Genomic DNA, 25,528 nt, shown 5'->3' on the forward strand with positions numbered 1-25,528 from the left:
AATATATAATAGTTTTTATTTAGGATGAGATTACACCAAAATGAATCATGTGTAGAATAAAAACAAAAACATGTTGTGATTATTTTTTCTTGCAGATGTATTATATATTTTAATGTTTGTGTTGTTACAATCCTTATCAGTAGAGTAGTCTTCAAAAAGTTCTTAGTAGGAATATACTTAATCGTAAAAAGCACAATATTCACCAATGCGTGTATATTAAATTTTGAATATGACACGCAAGAATATGAAAATTCATAGGTAAGATAAAATATGGACCTTTTCCTCAACTTTCGAATAAATCATACTAAAACCCAATTTAATTATTTATTTAATAATCTAAATCAAATACTTATAAATAAATCTATTTTTTCACTTTGGACCTGTTTTTTAAAATATTTTTTTCATTTCAATGAATGGGCTGAACGCTTTTCTTGAGCTGGTAAAAATTTAGGAGTGGGTAGTCAAAGACTTTCGAATTAATGAGTTTTTGAATAGCGGCTCGTGGGCGCGAAGTGTACCACAGCGCGACTCGCTCGGACTGGGACTCGACTGCCTACGCGATAAATAAAACACAACCATCCACTTAAAAAACCGTATATTTTTATGTTGTTAATTTAACATATTCAAAATGTATTGTTATTCAAAATGTATTTCTTCGAAATTATTTGAATACCTACTCCCAAATCAGTCAATTTTCGCGGGTAGTTGCATACGGTGAGTCTACTCTGAGTAAGAAAAATGTGTATAAGTGGTACAAGCTGTTCTAATAAGGCCGAGAGGATGCCGAAAACGAACCTCGCCCTGGACGTCCCAGCACGTCAACAACAGATGAAAAAGTTCAAGCAGTGTAAGAAATGGTGTTGAAAAATCGCCGAATTATCATCAGAGAAGTTGCTGAAGATGTTGGCATGTCTGTTGGCTCATGCCGTGCTATCTTTTCGGACGTTTCGTGCATGAGACGTGTGTCAGCGAAATTTGTTTCAAAACTGCTTAATTTTGAAAGTGCTTGCGAAAGATTTTCTGACCAAAAACAGCACCACAGTCATGTCTCAGCCTCCATATTCACCGGATTTGGCCCCCAGTGACTTTTTTCTTTTCCCAAAACTGAGGAGGCCCATGAAAGGACATCGATTTTCAACGATTGAGGAGATACAAACTGCATCGCTGAAAGAACTCAAGGCAATACTCATTATCAGAAGTGCTTCGATGATTGGAGAAAGCGTTGGCACAAGTGTATTATATCTGAGGGGGATTATTTTGAAGGGCAACATAAATATTGAGGAATATATGAATATTTTTTGAGAAAACCATAAAGTCACCTTATTTTTTGAACACACCTCGTATATTCCACGAGCTTATTTTAATTATGTTGATCGTATTTTAGAATTCTTAGCAAGTTTAAATATTTCAAGAGATCTAATCATTCCTCGATAAAGTAATAAGTCAAGTATCGAAATTTATTTCTAGGATTTTCTCATTCATTATATGAAACGTTTTAATGTTTCTTTTATTATTTTTTTCTTTTTGGTAATGATTTAATACTTATTTTAGTGTACGATAATAAAAAAAGGTTGTTTTTCAAAGGAAAATTTATTAGATCGAGTACTTATTAGGTCTCCTTAAAAGGATAAGTAAAAAAATCACAGCTTAGCTGTATACAATTTATTAATTCAACTATCTAGAACATTGTAGCGCTTTATTCAGTAAAATCATATTTTTGCCAATGATATAATAATCATCTTGTTAGTATTTCATAGTACTACATATCTGGAAGTTACTTTCCAGGATTATAGTAACAACGTCCTTGTCCCCAAGAAGGGTCGTTCTTCTGACAATGCATGCCTCCACAACAACTGCCTTGAGAACCATTATCTCCACTGCATGGGCTGTCGTGCCCGTCGCAAGCCATTGAACAATAAATCAGTGTCAATACCATAAATATGGTTATCATAGATTTTGCAGATAGCATTTTTATTATCTGGAAAGAATGAAGGATAAAAGTTTATTGGAGTTAACACAAAATTAAACGAAAGAATTAATTAAACTACTACCTCTTACAATTATTAGTATGTGGAGACCCAGTTTTTAGCATTTAAAATTAAACAATTTTAAATTATCAACTTATGAATTTTAAGTTAAACAATTATACGATTACAAAGATTGAAGGCTATTCAAACTTTAAATAAAATAAGCGCAAGAAAAAGTTCTTTGGTTAATTTTCAAGAAGATGTTGCAAAAACAGGTCAAATTATAATATTTTCTCAAATTTTAAATGATCTCGGTCTATGTACTAATTTAAAATATAATTTTTCAGAATATCGCAGTAATCTATCATAATAACTAAACAGTTTTCTTCTTGCATTATGCGCAAACATAGATCTTTGTCGAGCACAAAAAAAAAAACCAGCGGAAATGGGTTAATCACATGAAAAGAACAAAGATTTGGTTATTTAATAATTTTTGACAAACTGCATTTTGTCGGCTTTGTCCCTCACCGGAGTGAAAAGCCGACTGCAGCTTTTTATAAAAATTAAAACATTTAAAGATAAGAAAATATGATGGTTTGCTTCTGTGGTATTTTATGAGCTGGAAAAATTACCTTTAAGTATATCCAATAAGAAGAATAAGTTATTTCAAATAAAAATAGAGATACCTATAATATAACCTCTTATTCGTTGTCATTCTACTAGAAACGGACTTTATGCAATGTTTCTACCGAGCCAATACAAGAAACCTGCATACCGACCAGATTGATAATAATAATATTTAATAGTTTCTTCCATGTAGCCTAAAAGATAAGTTGCTGTTGTAAATTTCCGCTCATTTATCGACGAAACTTGTGACACGTGTATCATCTAAGCACTTGTAAATATTATTTTCGTCGGGCCTGCCCCCCTGGTCAGGCCTTACTTATTAATGAGATTTAATATATTTTAGACTTATATTACATCTATTTAATATAATTAGATTGGGTGATATTGATTCATCTGTCAAAATATCACATGTTTATGCTGTAAGTATTGTCAATAAAGTTAAAAACTTTATATCTCTGTCAACCAAACTTCTATTTTTTCGTGGTAAAAAATGTTTTCTGTATAATTTTTCTGTTGCAACGTCAATTTTTAAAGATTTTTGTAAGTAACACTATCTCTCTGATAAAATAGATTTATTTGATGCAAAGTAGAACTAAAATTTTTAAATAATGGCCCCGCTATAAGAAAAATCACCTTTGCCCCACTACTTGGCGCTGCCCCCCCTTTCCCCAGTCATGATAACTTTTTCCATATATTTAAAAAAATCTGTTTCTTAATAGAAAAAGCGATTAAAATTTTTCAAATGTAATTTTAAAATAAGCATGAGAAAATTTTAAAATCCTTAGTATTTCATGTTTTATTTAAAGGTTAAGAGTACTACTATAATTCATATAATGGATATTCATAGAAGTGCAGTAGGTACATGAAAAAAAATTGAGTACAGTTGAAATTTCTTCTCACTTTATTTTTATAGAAGAGGTATAATTCCGAATTAATATACTGATACGATATTTTTAGCAAATGAAGAGAAATGAACAAGAGTGAGATAAGTTTAACGTACATGAACTGAGAGAAATGAAGAAAATACATAAAATGTGTGCATTATCATTTTAACAATTAGAGAAAAAAACATGTGAAACATGCATTATTGGATCATCTACAAATTACGTATGGCTTATTTGTTGATGGCATTTTAGACCATTCCTCTTCCTCGTTATATAGGGCTTTTTCTACAGTCAGTGTATATAAGTTTAACGTCGGCGTAAAATGTAGCTTCCCCCCCCCCCGCCCCTCACACTCTTTCCCATGAAGGCTGGCGTCATTTATGGGTGACGCCTATACATTTAAAAAATAAACTATGGTATGCTTTGTATTAATTTGAATCCTAAGTTGATTTATCCGCGCTCTATTTGACTGAGTTTAAAATTTTTAGATTTCATTTTCATTTAATTAATGCTTTGTTTAATTGTCTTACTCTTAAATTGTGTTCATTATATTTTGACTACAGGACTGCAAAAACATAATCTCACGTTAAGATTAAAATTGCACTGAAAGCCTACATGACAGAGAAATCAAGAGTTTAAAAAATCTGAAAATCGAATAAAACCGTTGCACAGACAGTTCACAACTACATTAAGAGATGTGAATGTGATTGCAATATTCAAAGTAATATTAGACAACGTATTGAACTGTTTGCAGCGTTTTTATCTAATCATTTTATAACAAAATATCGATCTGAATTTAGACAGAATGGATAAAAGGACGAAATTTGTCGGAAATCTTTAAACTGACAAATAATTAACCACCTTTTGTTCTTAAAGAATAAGAAATAAAACTATAGATTATATTTTTGTTTAAAGTATTTCTTATACCTAGGTGATTATTGAACTAATAAGAAATAAGATTCGTACATGTACCGATTATTCATAAAATTCCTATGACATTACTTCTCCATTTCAGTTTCAGGTATCACCCATATAGGGAGGAGGGCGAATCGAGCAATTTTCTGGTTTTTAAGTACATATTTTAAGAATAAACAATCTAAATTCGTATGATAAATGGAAATTATTCTATCTTTACTTACATTGTCGACGATACGTACTATATAAACTTCCGTCCTGACTTCAGCTCTGGTCAGTGTTAAGTGCAATTGTCAGAGCCGATGCTTCCTATTTATTCAATGCCACAAAATGACTGTCGTAATAATTTTGCGAAGTTAAGCAATAATAAAGTTGATTGTCGATCATTTATTTTCTTCCTAATTACCATTTACAAGAAAAATAAGGAAACTCCTGATTCTTTTCCCTACGTCACGAACGTCCATATTGCGTTTCGTATAAATAGAAAACGTAATTGCTAAATATTGTAAGGTTTTAGAAACGGCGTTGCCTTAAGTTACAGAAACTGAAAAATAAAACATAGCTAAGAATTTTATTCAATAACATCACACAAAAATTTCAACCTTTTATTTGTACAGCAAAACTGAAAAAAGCTACAAACAGTTGAAACCTTTTTTACTAACACGTTGCCAATTACAAGCACGTGCACAACTCTTTAACGTAGTTGTATGTAGTATTTTTATCCATTATTAACATTAAAGAAGCTTGGGTCTATCTGTGATGTAAATGCCTTCAGAATAAATTTGGACACAAAGTAAGACTTTGTTTTTTACAATGTTCCTGCCAGTGACACAATTTTAAAAAACTTGAGGATCTTAAATATTAAAACATTCTCGATTTTGTTGTGCTACTTTTAAAACTTATTTCGAAAAGTTTAAACATTTTTTTCATCCGACAAATAAATTTGTTTAAACTTTTGGCATAAGAAATCATGAAAATTTCCTGTGAAAATATTTATAATGTACATTCATTCCATTGTTATTATTATTTTATTGAAAATGAGTTGGCTCCTGTTTTCCAAGTTTTTTGTTGCAAATCTCACTGTTTTCATCATTCAAAAAAATAATTGTTCAATTAGGCTGATATGGTACTGTGAATCTACAGAAGTTTGCCTTTTAAATTAATGAAGAATATTAAACAATGCAAAGGGTCGGGCATAATTTGCAGAAACGTTTTTCGCGAAATTTCGAACCACGCACCCCCCTTTTTTAAAGTTTGTAAGATTTACTGCCTCACCTCCCTCTTTTTCTCACACAATTGTTTCCGACTCATTTGGTGGTAAATTATATGTTATTATGTATATATATATATATATAAACCATATTAAGATATAATATCTAAAAATACTGCAATGAAATCAATAAGATAAAAGTGGTATACCGCATGTAGTTTTTATTTAGGATGAGATTACACCAAAATGAATCATGTGTAGAATAAAAACAAAAACATGTTGTTATTATTTTTTCTTGCTGATGTATTATATATTTTATTGATTGTGTTATTACAATCCTGATCAGTAGAGTAGTCTTCAAAAAGTTCTTAGTAGGAATATACTTAATCGTAAAAAGTACAATATTCGCCAATGCGCGTATACTAAATTTTGAAGAAGAATCAATTTCCTTTTTACGTTTGGAAAAACTCATGACATTATTAAATTAAGGTTAAAGAATATTAGATCTTAAAGACTAAATATTTTAATTTTATTTTTTAAGGAAGCAATAAAATATAAGAGCAACATGTTCTCTCTGTTTTCGGCCGATTATTAATTTTAATCGAATCTTATCAAAAACAAAAATCACTTGATGTATATTATTTCGTGATTATTTCGGATTATTTCGGATTATTTCGTGAAATATAGATCTAATTTCTTTTTCTTTTTAAAGTGTGCGTTACAAAAGTGCACAATTTGAGCCATTAAACGAATTTCTATTATTATTTCTTTCCAAGATGATGTGTTTTTGGAAAACAACCTGTTATTAGTAAAAAAAAATGATTTTCAATTTAAAAAACTGAATTCCATTCTAGACATCCTAAAGACCGCTTGTGAATTTTTTCAGATTTTTTAAGACATTTAGCTTGTTTTGGGAAGCCTCGAAAGTCGAGGTTTAGGAAAAGCCTCAAAACCCTTCTTTTTCGGCACGCTTTATATCAGCGCTATCCTAAAATTTTGTGTAGAGCAGGAATATACAAATCGTTTAATTCGAGAGACTTTAAGTTTTCACGTATATGTGGCTAAAATTTTCTGCGATTTTTTTTTGAACGAGTTGCGAGCGTTCAAAGAGAGGGTCGCGTACTTTTGATGCCGACTTTTTAGTGTAATTTATTCCAAAGCAGGATCTAGAGTATTATTTATTGCAAGTTCAAATGAAATTTTATTATTAATTCTTTTCAGATAACAAACATGCTACCTACAAATACTATGACAACCATATTTATGGTATTGGCGCTGATTTATTGTTCAATGGCCTGCGAGGGGCACGACAGCCCATGTATGGTTTTCAAGGCAGTTGTTGCGGAGGCATGCTTTGTCTGAAGAATGACCCTTCTTGAAAACAAGGACGCTGTTACTATTATGCTGAAAAGTAAGTTCTAAATATTCAGTACTCAGACATAATAAGAAAATTATGACAAAATAATTGGCGAAAATAAGATTTTGCTCAATAAAATTCTAAAATATTCCAGTGAAGGAATTAATAAATTGTATTGATCGAAAATGTGATTTTTGTACTTATTCGTTAAGGAGAGATTATAACTATTAGGGTAATCCGTGAAAGCAACTTTTGAGAAAGTTGTAACAAATTACCTTAACTTGTACTTTCCTTAAGTTTAAATTTCAAGTAATGCGTTTCTTCTTTGTTTTGATAGAGAAGGTAAAATTCCTGAAGTGGTCACGGGATTTTCAATGATGTCATGAAAATAAGAAAAAAATCATGCAAATGTCAAGTTCTCAGTTATGTAAATTTATAAAATTTTGTAAAATACGATAACTGAAAAAGTACTTGATCAATTTTTAAAAAATTAAAATTTGTTTATCGGAGTATCTTCTGCATGTTGTATAGATAACGAAGCTGAAATAAATTTTTTGGGGAACTCACGATTCACTACAAAAAAATCAAATTTTCTTTACACATCATCGCATGTGCCGCGCCCACGCGCTCCGCCACCGATCACGACCTGCCGCAGTGGGCCGATGGAGGAACTGGCGATACACTGCCATCCTTGTTCATTTCAAGCACTCTTCAATTTTTCTGTGTGTCTTGGAATTTATATTTACAATGGATCATACTTCTCTTCACATAAAAAAAATGCTTCGTGTATACTGACAGCGTCAGAAAGCGTCCAAATTTGATTGTGTTCATACATTTAAAATAAAGTGGAAATTCAGTCAGTGAGTGATATTATGTTACCCTTATTCTTGATATTAATATTATTAATATTATGAATAAATAATATTATTATTAATAATTAATTTTATTCTTAATATAATAACAGTTATTTACTGAATGTCCATTTTATTTGAATTGTACAAACGTAATTAAATTCAGAGGCTTTCTGACACTCTCATGTGGGATCCCCTGATTCAGGATCCCCTGAATCCGAAAAACAGGGTTTTCCGAATGTGTCTGTCTGTCTCTATGTCTGTCTGTATGTCTGTTTGTGAGCACGATAATTTTTGAAAAAATTAATATATTAGATTGGCCTTTGGTAACTCTTTTAAAGTCCTATTCATTGGTCAGCCATTTTCGATAAAAATTTAAAAAATGAGCACATTTTAAATATTTTTTGAACCACTTTTTTAATTCAAAACGACTCTGTATGGGTGTTAATAGTATTCAAAAAGATGAACAATTTATTCTAAATTATAATGGAAAATCAAAAATTGCATTTTTTCGATCGAACTATGCAAAATACGGAAAAAATTGAGTAAAAAATTGTGCATTTAAAAAAGATTTACAATTTTGTTATTAATCACTTTTTGATAGGATACGTAGTTTTTGTTTTAATCGTGAAAAACATCATTAACAGTAAAAAAAAACTGTCCGCTGCGTGGGCACATTCTCACCACAACTTTTGTCATTTAATTTCCTTTTCTTTTCACGTGTGGGGTTTCAAAAAAAAATGTCATGTTTTTAATTCTAGAGAAGGTATTAGATTTGTGTAAAATTTGCCTCCCCCCACCCAGTTTTTGTCCAATGTCCACGTTTTGAGACCCCCTCTATCTGAAAAACAGTTTGACGAATGTATATGTCTGTATGTCTGTCTGTAAGCACGATAACTTTTAAAAAAATTAATCTATTAGATTGGCCTTTGGTAAATTCTTTTAGTGTCCTAAACTAAAGGCTAAAGTCTTTATCCAACCATTTTGAATACAAATGCAAATAGTGAGCGCATTTTGAATATTTTTAAGACCACTTTTTTTTTAATTCAAAAATTCACTGTACGGATGTTCATATTATTCAAAAAGACGAACGAACTATCCTAATGACTTGTTTCATAAAAACAAAAATTACTAGATTTACAGTATACAAAAATAACAGAAAATAAAAAATTACATTTTTTCATTTAACAATCTCACAGTATTTCAAACATTCTGAAAAATATAAATGTCCTTCTTAGCATGAAACATTAACTCGCTATGACTCTCGGTTGAAACTATACGACCCCCCTCCCCCTCACCACATTAATCGAAGTTTCGTAGGACTGTTGTTGTAAATAGACTCTCCACCCTAGACGCTTGGAGAACCTCTTTTAGGGAATTATTAGGAGAGGGAGCAATAGGGGATCACAACTACGATGTAGAACACGATGCGGTAGAAAATTCAATTGACAAACACTATGTCAGTGAGGTTACGGATATTATTTAGAAGTTAAAAAACACTGAGGCTGCTATGTTGACCAATACATGTTATAAATTGTATTAATATACATATATGGAAATGATAAACAATTTCAGGGAGAAACTCGAGTGCCAATCACGAGATACGTGCCAAGAATGAGTTCGTTAAAGTCGAAGGAATATACAAAGATCGAAGGCGTAGCTCGAGATAAATATAGTATCGAGCGCGAAGCGCAACAACCACAATTCGCACGCCCCAGGCTCGCTCAAAAACGCGAGCCGCGCGCGCCGCGCTCTATGAGAATTTGCCCGCGGGGAAAGTTCACATATTGCTGATTATCTCTGTAAAGTATTGAAACATTGATGAAGTACTGCAAAAATAATTACTAAACAAATTAATTTTTGGAAAACTATTAGTTGTATCGTGTTTCCATAATTGAGGACTTGATGTTCGCATGATTTTTTTTATTTCCATGACATCATGAAAAATTCCGTGCCCACTTCAGGACTTTAACGTTGACGAGAATAAAATTGCCTTGAAGTTAAAAAAGGTAGTGTAACGATTCAAACAAAATAAAAAACGAATTATGGATCAAGTTTTCTAAGCAGGGATAACTGTGAAACAGATCACTGTTAGATTTTTGGATCATGCTGTTGGAAATCTAACTGATACTTTTAGAATTAGTGTGATGTTAAAGTATAAACACATATCAATCTTTTTGTACGTTTTTCTAACAAAAATTTAAAAACAGGTAAGTTTTCTTATTTCTGCGCGTCTTTAATTGAAAATCACCATTTATAAGTATACATGAACATACCTATTTCAGTGGGGTGTCACATAAAAAGTTGGTTCCTGTAGGTATGCTTGCACAGAAAAAAATAGGGTTCCTATTAGAACCGATGTATGTTTCCACTCAAGCAATACCTTTAACGGAAGCTACAACAAAAAGGAAGCCTCATAGATGGAGTCAAGTTCCATGTGATTTTCCTATCTTAAATTAGAACTGCGGCAAAAATAAACCTTCTGTTTTTGTTGTGTGAGAGTTCAATACTGTAAAAAAAATATAATTAGGGTTATGACCACCATAATATAATAGCACATTGTGCACTGAGAGCGAAACCGGGCGCAAACGACCATTTTTGCTCGAGGCTCACATACTAATTTTTCCGACAGCGGAAATATAGCAAAGCGGAAATCGTAACTTTGAAATGACTGATTACAGGATCAGTATGAATTGAAAAAATTTTGCAACTTGGATTTTATGTGGACAAAGTGGGGTTCGGGCAAACAAGAGGGATTGGGGGACTACGGGGGGGAGACCCCTATCTAATAAACGACAATTTCAATTAAATTATTTCGTCATTTTTGTCACTTTTATGCCAAAATTTAGCAGAATGCGCTTCAATTTAAAAATTCTCGACACTTTTTACCTAGAAAATTTACATTTCATTGAGATTATATACTCTAAAAAACAATGCTCTCTTCAAATGCTTTGAATGAGAACCCCCCCCCCCCCTTTACAGGCGTGGAATCGCTTGGGTTCGCTCCTCCCCAATGGAGCGAAAACGAGCGTTTGCGCTCCGTTGTCGAACAAAAATAATTTAATTACTTCAATTTGCGCGTGATCTATCTAGCACTGTCCTTTGAACCATTTTCATGCTCTAGTAGAACTTTTTGCCCGTGGAAATATGTTAACACGCAGAAACAGGTTCTAAATAGCAGGAATAGCTTAATTTTACACAGAAAAAAAACTACTTAATTTAAGTCGAAAATTCGGCTTATTTTAATGTGTCACAAAAAGAAGCATAGGGAATCTGAAATTTAGAATTACATCTGAACATTAAATTAAGGGAATAATATTCCTGAAATTCAGGTCGGGACTATTTGAAATTCAGGGAGGCATGAACTGAAATTCAAGTATGCTCGCTCTTTAATTAAGAATATATGTATACTGAAAGCTAGTGTAAACTTAAGTTAATATACTATCCTAACTGAAATTAAGGGTAATATACTAACTAAAAACCAGGAATTTCTTACGCCTTACCCACACTCCTCAGCTGTTCTTATATAATAGTTATTCGTTTTAGAAAATATACAAGTTAAGTTCAAACTTGTAAGAAAATACAGGGAAAGTAGGAAAAATGGTAAAAATGGTATATTGGGGGCAGGTGCGGTTCAACATCTTCAGACAATTGCGATGCGTATTGTGTTGAAAGGGCACTCACGTTGCAAAGTAAAAATTCTTCTAATAATTTAATTATTTTTATGTGTTTAATAATCCAAATATTGGCTGACAATTGAAACTGATTTTTCTGTAGCACTTTTTTAAATCCGTGAAACGAAAACTCCACGGATTATTGAAACATATAGTATCATAGCCGACACTGACCAACGCGACATGGAGTATTGGTTTAGGATGCGACTACTATCGGCGAGAAAACTATAGGCATCTGCCTTTGAAGCTTAACAACTCAGTCAAAAAAATGCTAGCACAACAAAAAGACCGTCATTTAAAAGCTGAAAGTATTCTACGTTAACGAGCTTGAAGACGTTTATGTAAAAAAAATTTTGTGCTTAGCAGACTGAAAAATGTAAAAAAAAGTAAGGATTTTTGGGTACATTTAAGAACAGTCAAGTGTAGAGCATTATTTCTTATACAAGGGGCGATGGAAAAAATTTGAAAAAATTCATAAATATGAGGAAAACTGTTGTGAACCAGTTGCAGTTGAGAAATTTAAAAAATAATAAAAAATTGTTGCTCAAAAGTACAAAAATGTGCAACTATATTATCTTCAGTTCTAATACAGATATTAAAGCGATTCAAACTGCAAACTGTAATACATAGGCTCTGTCTTTATTTTTAATCGCCCGTAAGGATGTGTTAGTCTTATTTTTTGTGAAAATCGCGATATTTTTAGACATTTTTTTTTGTTGGAAAACCAGTGACAGAAAGCAGGGGGGGGGGGCGTTTTTTTTAATGCCGACCGCTGGTCCCTTTCTTTAACCCGTGGCCAGGTGCCATCCAAGCATTCAGAACATTTTTTTTTACTGAGTTATTAATCTTCAAAGGCAGATTCCTATAGTTTTCTCGCCGATAGTAGAATAAATGGCCACGAGCTGTATAGTAGCGCAAGTGTTTTGTAACGTCATGCAAGGTAGTGCGAACCTGAAATTCAGAAAAGGTATATTTGTTTATTTTAGGTGACGAAAGCCTTACAGGTTATTTCAGTTTGCCCTCGACTTTTTTTATTCCAGTAGAAAAATGCTTATTTCTTATTTAAGATAAGCTCGTGCTTTATGCAAGATAGTATGCACACTTAAATTCAGGAACTTCCTTAATTTAAGTAAAATCTGAAATTAAGTGGAATATAACTTTAAGTATTTATTTTTACTGTGTAATTCACTGAAAAAATGGTTTGCTGTCACAGCTCAAAATTTAGCTGGATTTCATCTTCTAAGAAAATGTAGCTATATCACATAAATATCTAGGGGTTTCAGCTAAATTTTTCCATCTAGAAATAATCTAGATAAATAAACTAGATAAGTTCTGGATGGAAAATTTAGCTGGAACAGTTAAAAATTTAGGTGACACAGCTATATTTTCTTAGAAGACGAAATCCGAATAAACTTCGAGCTAGAAGAACTAAATCATTTTTGTCAAAGTTTCGGCTTAAATTTAGTTACTCATATAGACGAAGAGTCTGTTATCTGTTAATCTTACAGAATAGTGAAATTATGCGTATTTCTGTAATTTTTTCATAAAATCTCCTATAATTTACCCAAAACTCTTGTAAGATTGACAAAAAACATGAAGTTCTTACTTATATATTTAAGTTCATTAGATACCTAACAATTCTGTAAAGGAACGTTCATTATTTACGAAAGATAATTTTTAAATTTTACACTCCCTCCCCTCCTATTTCAGGGATTCCTAGGATTGTTATGACCACCCCCTCTCTCTTTTCGTATCATTTTATATTTTTTTACTGAATGTATAAAAGGTGTGTCAAATATTCTCATCGTGAAGGATAATGTAAGGGATTTCAAAAGACGTCAAAGATTTCCATTTATTTGAAAGTATTTCAACAGATTTCAAGATATTTTAAGATATTTCAATACACTACAAAGCATTTAAAATAATTATAACATTTTTATGGAATTTACAGAGATTTCCAGAACTTTTTAGAAATTTCATGAGATTTCAACAAGAAATTATAAAAGTTTTAGTGCAGGAATTCGAATGATTTTTCAAGATTAAGAGAATTTAAAGAAATAACCTAGTACAATTAATGAACGCGTGATTATAGGAAGTTCTATAAGCTGTAAATAAAAAATAAACAAGCCTCAATACTTTGATTCAAATCTTCTCTAAACTTATATATTTAACCTTAAATAAGTGTTAATTTTAAGCTATAAAGAACTGACTAAACGAAAGCCTCTTTGATGCGTTAAACGCCTATTTAATACGAAAGGAAAATTAGGCCATTTCCAATTGTTCAATTGTTTCAATCAGATATTTTTCGCGAGTGTATAAAGCTTAATCTTTAATTTGTTAACTTATGAGATAAGCATAAATTTATTCATGTAGAATTTATGCTTTAACTACTAAAAAATCTTGTGCTCTATATCATATTCTCTAACCGATAGACAAGAGTACATTTTCTGGGAGCTTATTTTTTAATTCTTCTTTATCACATCTTAGTATTCTTATCAAGTGTTAATAAGGATTTCAAGCAAAATAAAGTATAGAAATGTGGTACTTCGTTTTTCCCATCATCATGTTTATTTTTCCTTCCCCTTTTCCATAATTCCAACCCATGATGACCGCTTAACGAGGGTACATTGCCACGATCGATTGCGTTTTCCTGCAGTCTATCCGTGATATCATATTATTAGTTACTATCGGGTTATCTGGGTCACTTGTATTACATGCTGTATGTGCGTTCAACGAGTGCAAATCGACCGCGCTGTAAGTTGTGATGCTTAAGGCAAGTGCAAGGTCGTTCTTTATAAGGCTGGATTATTTGCATAAACTCACAGCAAAAACTTGGGGGTATATTTTGTTGCAGGTAAAATTATAACGGCGTTCACTGTATCTTAGTAGGGATTCAGATATCTCTCGAATTCGGGGTATGATATACCGAGTATGTAGGGTATGAAATAGCCACAAGGTGGGATACGAAATGTAAGATGTTACTGTTTTCTAATTTTGGCAGCTGTTGTCAAGCATGCCATGGTCTTAGAAAAGTTGAAAGTATGCGGATTTCACTTTGTGAAACTAGGCTTTGAGGTATGAGCATGATTGAAATTACCAGGGGTGTGATTCCGATGCCCACTAATCTGGTTAATCGAATCTCTCTTTCTAACGCATGAATGTTTAGAACGTTTATTATATTTTTCAAGGCATTATTTATTGCCAAAAAAGGTTAAATGAGCGAGTTATAAATATAAATTTGCGTATTTTTTTGGCGAGAAGTTCAAATCGAGGTTCTGTTACTTTCATGTAAATAATTACGCAACAAACAGTACGAAAATTGAATAAAAATTTAAATATTGACAAAAAATAAATTTTTATTTAAATTGTATAGTTTTATAGCCCTCAAATAATTGTAGATTCAGTTCTCGTATTTTTGATTCTAATTTAAATAAGTATTTTTTTTAATTACTGAAGTTAAACTTATTATTATAAATAATAATAATTTTAAAATGGTATGATAATATTTAACTTTAATAATAAAGTAATGCTTTGATAAATATTTCAAACTTTCCAGATTGATGTCTAGTAATAGAAAATTTGATCAAATAGTCTTTATTTTGATCAAATTGAATTTGTACGTTTTCCTAATGTTTTTTCTAAATTTAGTTAAGTCTGAGGATGCTATTATTACGCGTATAGAAAGACCTTTTTATCTTAAATATCGAAAATCTTCATGCGTGGGGAATTTAGCCTCCATATGCTCTACTTTTCTAGTAATCTTAACATGCCTATACTCCACTATGTATTCTTATTAAGGTACGAATTATTCAAGATGAAAAGTTATATTGTGTGCAAACGCGGATATCTCGAGCATTCGCAGTAGTCATTCTTGTGTATTTTTAAATTAACACATGGCCTTACAAACTTACAAAACGCAAAAATACACAGGAATAACTACTGTGCATGCCAGAGATATCCGCGTTCTGCCACCACTGACTGGGGCTGGGGGATAAGCTATCTCTCTCGCACAGCATCATAATTGGTAATAACTATTTTCCAAGTTATTATAAAAATAAAGTTTAGTCCCATGTATTTGGTACTATTGTTTGTCCCTCAGCGCGCAGACATCTTGGATATCCCCACCTAATCTGAAATACCGAATGGGTCGATTTTACAAAGTGCGAACAACGTACCTGCTAAACTTCAATGACCATGACATACAATTAACAAAGCTGTCAAAATAATAAACAATGCATTTAGACATAACTATTTCAAATCTTGAAAATTATTTATGAAGACACGAACGCGTAGATTATGCGTCGATAATGACGTTTTTCATTTCGTACCCCAAGAAGCGGACACGTCGTACCCAAAGTAGTAGGTACGTCGTACCCCAAGTGATGGACACTTCGTACCCCAAGTGATTGGGAATCTGTACCCTGCATTACGAGGCAGCATTTACAAAACAAGAGTTATTTCTGTTGCAGGCATATGGTACCCTGATTTTAATCAAGCAAACTGATCTCTATGAAAAAATATACGAAGTTCTCCTTATTATCTGCCCTACTCTTGTTATAAACGCAACATTTGAATAAATCAGATGGAATTTTTATTTCAATAGATTGAATCGACGAAGTTCATTCTGTAACTATATGTCATCAACTATGCTCTTTGCAGGAATGACTGGATAAAATCGTAAAACTTGGGCTTGGTTTTATTCCAAAAGGAGCAGAGATAAATTTTTTATATATTCTTTTGAAAGGAGGATTACTTAGCGAGTTTTTTTAGATTCAGATAATTTATATACGTCCACTTCTCTGAATTGATGTCTTATTTTTTTCAATTTAGTTCTGGCTATCTTTGCATTACCACTCTAAAAAATAATATTTTCAATTTCATTTAGTCTTTTCTGTTAAAATGGATAGATTTTTCCTCGACACCTAGATAGAAATGTTTCCGCGGTCCAATCTAAGTTCTCAACTAGCAGCTAATCAGTTTTATTTCTAAAAATGAGAAAATTTTATATTGAAATATACTTTCAAGTGAAAATGTACCATAAAATATTCAGTATTTTCATGAAAAATAAAAAATGTGTTTTTCAAAAAAGCCCTCTTAAAATGTTGGCATATGTTTACAAAAGGAAGCTGCAAATACCCTTGATAGTTCCCGTAAGTTTTTTTACGGGACCGCTAGAGGTTTTAATGAAAATGTGAAGTTTATTTTTCAAATCCACTGTCTGTCCTATGATGATAATAATAAAAATAATCATCATAAACCTTTATTGAGTGTGTGGCAAGAGAAGCTATAGCAGGTAATAAAATTAATTTTCTGAATTAATTATCTTAAGTTTTATCTACTTGAAATATTTCAGTACAAAAAGTTCCAGATATTGAAAATTGAAATTAGTCAACTTTATCTAAATCTAAATCAGCGAGAAGTATCGGTATGCCACTGAATACAATCAGTGTACGTACGCTGCCATTATAAATGCTCATCAGTGAAAATACGCTGATTCAAATTTTCAAAAAACCAAAGACCGAAAGTATGGATTTTTAAAAAAAGTTTTCAACCCTAATACATCTTTGTCAATTTTTTAGATTTGAAGGAAATATTTTCAGAGATACTCTCTTATTATTAAAGGAAAGATCAACAGGAAAATCAACAATAACAGAATAAATAACAACATTAGCAGGGTCCAGGCCAATCAATAGAATCATCCTGTTCTACACAAAAAACTATTTTTTTAGTTTTTTTACTCACACTGGATACATACACAGCATATGTGAAACAACGCGACCACGGACAAGATACCTACTTTTCTAGCTAGTGTTGAAAGTACGTGCAGACGTGAAATTTGCTACTATCACCCTTCTAAACAGACATAGAAAGTCGAATTTTCGATAGGGATGTTATAAAATAAAATAAAAATAATAATTTTTAAACAAGCTACTACTTAGTAGATCGTACGATAAAGAAACTAAATAATAATAATACGTACTTTCCATGTGTCTCGCGCTTCGTGCTTGATAAAAGTATGTCACTTTGAATGTCGATTTTTACGATTAAAACAAAAATGACGTGCCTAATTGAAAAATGGTCCAAAGAAAATTTCTAGATCTATTTCAGGTGAACAATATTGTCAATAGATATTTGATTACATCTTGTATCATTTTACATTAAAATTTAGACTTTTCGAAAAATACAATTGTAGAAAATTGGTAGGCCTTTTTGACGTAAATAATAATTATCATTTAAAAAAAACAATTTTGCTTGAAAAAATTGTATCTTATCTTTCACAGTTTAGCTGAAAAATGAAGTTTGTTATTTTTAATAACATTTTTCTCGATTAAAAAAAGCGCATCCTATCAAAAAACACTTTATGGTAAATATTTTTATCTTTTTGGGAAAAAAATATAGCTGTTTTAAACTTTTTTTGGATCACTTATAGTTTTGTCCCAAAAAAAATCTTTATGTTTTGAATAACAACTTGATGGATAAAGCTAGAACCCTTTGGTCAAAAATTGCTGATTAACAATTTTGTTTTTTCTTCTTAGGCTTTGAAAAAGTGTTCTAATGCGCAATCTATTAACATCATTCTTTCGAAATGGGGTCGCAATTATTAAACATTAAATACTAGCTCCTTATATCCATAGCCCTAATTTTTAAGTCATATTTTTTATTCATTCAATGATTTTCTCAATTGGATCTTCGTTTGGGGATGACCGTTCAAATTATAGTTATAATAATAGTCGTAATTTCTACTGAACTTTCCAAAACCTTTTCATAGATAGGAGCCACACACAGGAGTGTGTGGTGCTCACTCATGCGTGAACAAACAAATGCGTTTTCATCATATGCCGTATCTAACGGGTTTGTTCCTACCCAACGTCAGGCCCAAAATCGGCGGAATGGGAGGGTTTCACTCTATTTAAATTACCCCATAACAACAAAAAACGACGTAGATATGCAGAAATACATGTCAATTAGATATGTAAGAATGTGTAAAATCACAATATAATAATCGAGTAGAGAGGAGTGTCGGGAGGAGAAATGGGGGTCAACTGAAATTTTAACTCTACTCTCAAGAATCTTATCATAAATACTCTACTTTCAAAGGCCTTTTCATAAATAGGGGAAATGTGCCTATGATAAGACGCGCAACCTCCTAAATGCGTCACCTTCAATATTTATGTCGTAAAACATTATAGTCATTACCTGCGCATGTGAATACGTGCTCAGAAAAATTCTAGATATGTTAAAAGTTTTTTTTTGCACTGGAAGTGAATAACCAAAAACAGTAAGGAAAAATTATTTTTATACGTTAGAAAACGAACTTTTACCTGTTTAAGAAATTGTGATTTAATAACTTCTAAAGATTTAAAAGAGTCAGCTATTTTTTTATAGATAAATTTGTAGATGTTGCAATTAGTAGTTACGTTTTATAAATTGTTATGCTGCATAATAAAAGTACAGTTGGACCTCGATTCTATAAAGTTTTCGGGGGGAGTGTTCAGCTTATCGAGTTTGCTCGGAGAAATGAAGTTGTGCAGAAGACATGTGCGCTGCAATAAATAATGGCGGATGTTTTGAATCTCTAAGCATAATCTGCGCAAACGTCAAAAGCAATCAGGGTGACTAGTGGTGGGGAAACTAGATATGGGGAAGTTCACGATATCGGTGGTTGATAGAATCGAGTTTGGACAATATTTAAAAATTTTGATCATTCGTAATTCCTATAAGACGAGCCACGGCTAGGCTATAAAGTTCTGGATAAAACAGAAATCTGCTTTACTTATGAGTTTCCGGTAACAATGAGTTGAGCTTGAATGGTTTTTGAATATTTTTTAAAAAATTGGTTACAGAAAAACAGCGAATATTCATCAAGAAGAGTGTTGGTGACATCAGGTAACAAGTGAAACGATAACAAGTCAAAATTTCCCAAAGTGATATAAAAAATATTTTAATAATATGTTGCTTTTTTATTTATATCAATAAATTATTGATCTAAGGAAAATAATATTTGAAATTTTACAACTTTTCATCAATATTTAGTCCTTGAACTTTGTTTACAAATAGTTTCTGTTGACCTTATTTAACGGTTATTTCACATTTCCTGATTTATTTAGCCTAATTAATATATCATGAATGTAAAGAATATGTTTAAACAGTACGCTACGAACAAAATTTATCAATATCTAGTGTTTTATTGCATAACTTTTTTATTTCAAAAAGGACCCCGTTTTATGATACCGGGTTGCCTAAGACGGGACAAATACAGTTTTTTTCAAAATCGAAGTTAATTCTGTTTTAAACATTTTTTTAATTGAAAGGACAGACTGCATACGGGCGTAAGTGCCAAAACCCGAATTTCACAAGAGAACCAAAAAACTGTCTAACTTTCACGCAAATATTTTTAAACAAAACAATGCAAAAATGTTTCGAGTTACTGTTAGGCTTTATCGAACCATGAAACGAACATCCTGGAAGAAGCATCCTTGTCCGAGAAAACCTTTGTCAAAGGAACAGCGTGTCCCCATAAAATCTGATTTTCATACATCAAAAGTTGTTTGTTTTATTTTTGAATTTAAAAAGCAAACAATAAAGTAATTTTGAGCTATTGGTTAGGTCTATTGAATCGAAAAAGAGCGTTTTAAAAAAGATAAACATGGGCGAGAAAGCCCTGGTCAAATATCGGTGCGCACCAGAAAGCTTCAATTTTAACACATAAAAGGTAACTTTTGCAACCACTATTTCTTTCCAAGAATATCATCATTTCTGACGGACCTTATGAAGCATGGCACTTACGTCAGCAAGCATCGTGACATTTACGCCCGCATGCACTACCTTTTTTTCTTAGACCTACTTTCGGGTCGAATTGGGCCAAAATCTTCTACAGAGACACGAGTTAGGGGGAAACAAGTAATTTAAGCCAATAAACCGATAACAGTATGGACATTTAGAAAGTCAGGTGCACCCTTCCTAAGTCTTGATGAGGTAGGGTTTAGGGGGGGGGGGTATTAGCTCAAAGCTACGTATGCATGCAAATATTCATGAAAATATTATGTGTAAAAATATGTCAAATTACAATATAATAATCTATGATTGGGACGAATAGAGAGGGAACTCCAATTTTAACACTACTCTTCAAGAGCTTTACATAGATACCAATATTTATGAGGGTTTCTACCAATAGGAAAATATTTCGGTGGGTTGGAGTTCCGTGTGCGTGGTGTTGTGCACCTCAAATTTTATAGAATTTTATATTTTCATCATTGGATACGTGGATAAAATGAGATGAAATAGAATCAATATTATTCATAAATCTAAATAGAATAGGAAAGCAGGTAGGATACAATATATACGAATATAATGATAATTAAAAACGTTTAAATAAAGATTTTAAACAATGTTACGGGATAGAAAATAGTAAATTTCTAGCTCTCTATTTTTCTAATATTTTTCCGTTATTTTTTAATCGTACAGAATTATTAACGTTTTCGGAAAGTTTCGAAATGAAATTCATGTTCGTTAAAGATAATGATGACACAATGAAACAAATTCAAATTTATGATTTTGTAAAAATTTATCATTTTATACATTCTTCTACATTATTTTTTACATTTAAGTGAAATGTCAAACTATAAGCGTTATCGAGAATCACGCTCGATCTTCCTCGTACTTAGAGATTCTAGACCAGGTGGTGGTCACTCAATGCTTTAAATGTGTCGCAACAAATTCAACGTTGGAGCCATCTATCGTAAACTCATATCCCTAAGATAATATAAAAGATGACCGTTCAGATAATCGCGATAATACCCAGATACTTTTCAAATAATAGACTTAATAACTAAATAAATCGCAAAAAGCAATATAAAAACAAGTAGAAATACATAAATAATTGTCGGAATAATTATTTATGCATTTTTAGTTCTTTTTTGACTGTTTTCTGTATGAAAATGTGTTTTTATGAAGAAATAAGATTGTGAAATTATTTGTGAAGTATGTTGCCGGAGAAAACAACAACAACCAACAGTTACCGTGGTTACTGTTGACTATTTTGAAAATTTTGAACTTAGACTAGCGGAGTGAGGTGCGGGGAGCGCAATTGCTGCGCCATCTGGCGTGTACTCCTAACGGGATCAAAGTATGTTCAGACACTCTCGCCATTATGAGTGACAACCGCCTGTTCTCGATTAACCAGACCGGGCCAGACGTGCTTTTTTTCGATTCATGTTTTCTGTAACGAATTTCACGCTGTCCCGAAATTCAGGATAAATAGTCTAATATTTTTCATAATGCATTGCTAGTTGTCCCAAATTTTCGGGAAGACTGCTTTATCCCCTTTTCCAACTCCCCCAATTTTTCGTGAAAACTTGACACGATCTTTTTGTAATAAAAGGTTATTACTACGAGACACGTTTGCCAAAGTGGTAAGATACGTTTTTAGCCATTTCGAGAAATTTGGCTTTGAAATGATAAACAATTCATATGGATGGTAAGAAAAAGTCTTTTAACAGTCCTTGTATAACACTCGTAATCCACCAGTAACGTTCTTGAGTCAAGAACGGTATCAATGGGCTACGGGTAATATTTAATGATTTTCATTACATTGCCGTATAAAATAAAAACATACAAAGTCTAATCTCACTCGAACTGAGAAAATCGAGCATAACTGTATGCTCTAGGACACACTGAGAAAAATGTTTGGTTATCTGAACACAAGTTTGGTTGCCCTAACAAAATTTTTTGGTTGCCATAGAAGCAAAAAACCTGTTTTGTTGAGCCAACCAAATTTTTTTGTTGATCCGTTTTGTTGATTCAGCCAACAAATTTGGTAGGCATAATAAAACGTTTTGTAGGTTGAAAAAGTTGATTTGGTTAAACAAATCAAATAATTGTAAACTCAATAAAATTATTTCTTAGGCTCAACTAAAATTTTGTAGACTTGACAAAATAGTTATGTTGAACGAACCAAATATTTGTAGGCTCAACAAAATTTGTTTTTGTAGAACAAACCAAACTTAAGCAGACTCAACAAAATAATTTTGTTAAAGCAATACAATTATTTTGTTAAGAGAAGAAAGTTTTTTTGTAAATAAAATAAAATAAATATTTTCTGTGTGTGAAACAAAAGCTAAAAGAACAAAAATGTATTTTTTTCTTTTAGCTCTTTTCCCACATCGAAAATATTTTATTTTATTTACAAATAAAAATAAAGAAGTTAACGCCTTAAATTAGGAAATTAAAATTATTAATAATAAGAACATAGATACGATAAACACAAATATTTATTTGAATGTTTAAAAACAGATTTTATAAGGCACACTTATTAATACCAAGTTACAAATATATCTCCATTTACATCACCAAGAATGCATGAAGCTTTAATGCAACGCAAACTTTCGTAGGACAAACAACGATATTCGCGAATAACTTTTATTTTATAAGCATTTACGTGTGAAGAAAACTCTTCTATATCTAAAGATTTTGACTATTAAAAAGGTTTAATTTTGATCGGATATGAAAACTAATTCTATTTTACATAAAATAGGCGCAGTAGCTTCTGGACCAGAAGAATCTTGAAATAACCTGCAAGTAAAGAACGGTTTATAGGATAAGCAGAAAAAAAGAACCAAATTAGTTTCAATGCATCTTGGAAGAGGCAGCAATAGATTTCTTAGAAAAAATTAGTTTTAGTCGATATTTTTTGACTAATAGTAGTTATTTGAATCTAACCTACCACAATGAAAGGATTTTTCTCGCTGACCAACTTGAATTTTATTTTAAATATAACAATAAAATACTTTATATGTTTATCTATTACAATATTTCTAGCTTTCAATGCCTAATACCCTAATAAAACCTACAAAAGACAGGATTTGATCACTTACCTCGGAACGTGTCTACTAGGGATTCTAGTCCCCATTCCTCCAAGATCCGTTGCTCCTTCAAATCGGCCATTCTGGCTCTTTGATACAATCAGACCCGATTAAATGCCTTCCTGGCCCTATTTCGTTGCACGGTTAAATCAAAACTGAAGTTCGAATTTCAGAGACGCATTTTTCGCCTAGCACGACGCCATTTTAAACATGTGGTCATGGAGGTGGAGTTGTGGCAGCGCTGTTCCTCATGATTCGAAAGAGGGCGCATGTGCGGCCGCGCGTTTGGTTAGCTCAAATAAATTCCTTGGTAGAGTTAACAAACAGGGTTAACTAAATTTTTTGTTTGAGCCAAATAAATTCTTTGGTTAGAACAACTTCTTTTTTGGCAATGGCAACCAAATTTTTGTAAATCGAACAAAAACTTCTCAACCAAATTATTTTGTTGACGTCACATTATTTTTTATTCCGGGTGCACACTGCATGCTTATAAGCGCAGTAATATAAATAAGCAAGGGACAAAGCACATGGTACTGTGTCATTGGAAAGTTTGAGACAACTAATAACAATCCTACCAACTCAAGATTAATTGCTACCCAGCCAATTAAGAACTGCGTTTCAAATGTTCGTGCATAATGCTTAGATGTGTATACATACAGCCATCAGACAAAGCACAAATGTGGGGTATATATGTATAGAATCAAAAGTTTCAGAGTGTATGGTATTGAACCTGTCATGTGTAAATTATGATTTCATATGACCTACGTGTCAAGATGAATTAACTTTTTTAATTTGCAACTAATTTTAGTTACTTCTGATATCATAATAAAGTGAATTATTAATCAAAATTAAATAATAACATCTGCTAGCAAAGCTCTTTATTTGCATAACAAATGAATCATCAAATTCATGTAAGAAGTGTACAGATAATCTTATATAATAATAATTTTAAAATTAAAACCTTTATAATTGAACAATTTTGATATTGAGAGCATGTTAATTTATAAATTTTAGCAATTAAAACATAAATTTTCTACCTTATACAATTCTAAATGAAACATTTTTTCGTGCAGTTTGAACTTGGATTTATTCAAACTGATAACACGGTTTTTACATTTTCATGATCATGAGAAGGTATGAGTTTTATGTAAATAATAATTATCGCGAATTTCTTTAAATCTCCACGCTTCGAGATCCCTCATATCCGAAAAAACCCGGTTTTACGCAGATGTATGTCTGTCGTCGTTGTCGTTGTCATTGTGTTGTTGTCGTTTGTATACCGGATAAATTTCGAAAGACTAATCGGATTGGATTATGATTTGGTATTCGCTTTTAGAGGTGAAAATGTAAGATCGACTTCGTTAACCAGCTATTTTGGACAAAAATGTAGAGAATTTTCCAAAGTTTTGAGACCACTTTTTCAGATTATCAAGTTCCATGTACGGCTGCTTGTAGTACACGCGAATATGAACAATTTATCCCGCACGATATTAAAAAAAGTCAAAAAAAGAAAAACATTACTTTTTGAAGGCTCTATAATATTATTATAACAACTTTTTGAATTTTTTTGAAGAATCAAAGACGCAAACTTTCATCGGACAAAAAAATAATGTTCCATTAAAAGAAGGTCTACAAATTTTGTTTTTAATTGTTTTTAATAAGATGCGAGGTTTTTGTTTAATTCTTAAAAACAAAAATTAAAAAAATTAATTTTTGGACAAACGACACAAACTATGAAAAAAGATACAATGCCAAACGTTGTTCATCCAAAAACCTAAAAATTTGCCATGAATGATTCTTTGATAGGACACTTAGTTTTCCTTATAGTTGTAAAAAATAACATGAAAAATTAAAAAATTAAATTTTTGTATAATTTTGATATAGAACGACTAGATTTTCTTTTAACCGTAAAAAACGAGATTAGAAATAAATAAAAAATAATAAAAACAAGGCGAACAATAAAATGTAAGCCAAAAGAAGAAACAAATATTGAAGTAATCAAGATAAATACAATTTGTACTTTACTTTGCAATATCTCAATAAGCAATTCCAGGCCGAGGTACATAAATAAATGCAACATACATTTGATACAGTCTGTCAAGTTAAAGCGTGGGTGGCTTTACTCGCAGTCGGTAAGGTGTATCGACATGATTTTGGTGTCAAAATATTAAGAAGAGCTCCC

General features: G+C 31.8%; 1 protein-coding gene and 1 long non-coding RNA gene across 4 annotated transcripts in view; one reads left to right on the forward strand and one right to left on the reverse strand.

The window, feature by feature from the left end:
* The window catches only part of LOC117168968 (serine-rich adhesin for platelets-like), a 420,717-nt gene that overhangs the window by 371,156 nt on the left and 24,033 nt on the right, over nt 1–25,528 (reverse strand). The window lies entirely within an intron of this gene.
* LOC117168972 overlaps nt 4,923–25,528 on the forward strand; it is a 22,053-nt gene continuing 1,447 nt past the window's right edge. The window contains exons 1-2 of the long non-coding RNA XR_004466594.1: nt 4,923–5,186; nt 6,825–7,014. This is a non-coding gene — a long non-coding RNA (uncharacterized LOC117168972). The remainder of the gene's footprint in view (nt 5,187–6,824; nt 7,015–25,528) is intronic.

This window comes from Belonocnema kinseyi, chromosome 3 (assembly GCF_010883055.1).
Source record: "Belonocnema kinseyi isolate 2016_QV_RU_SX_M_011 chromosome 3, B_treatae_v1, whole genome shotgun sequence".
Taxonomy (NCBI): domain Eukaryota; kingdom Metazoa; phylum Arthropoda; class Insecta; order Hymenoptera; family Cynipidae; genus Belonocnema; species Belonocnema kinseyi.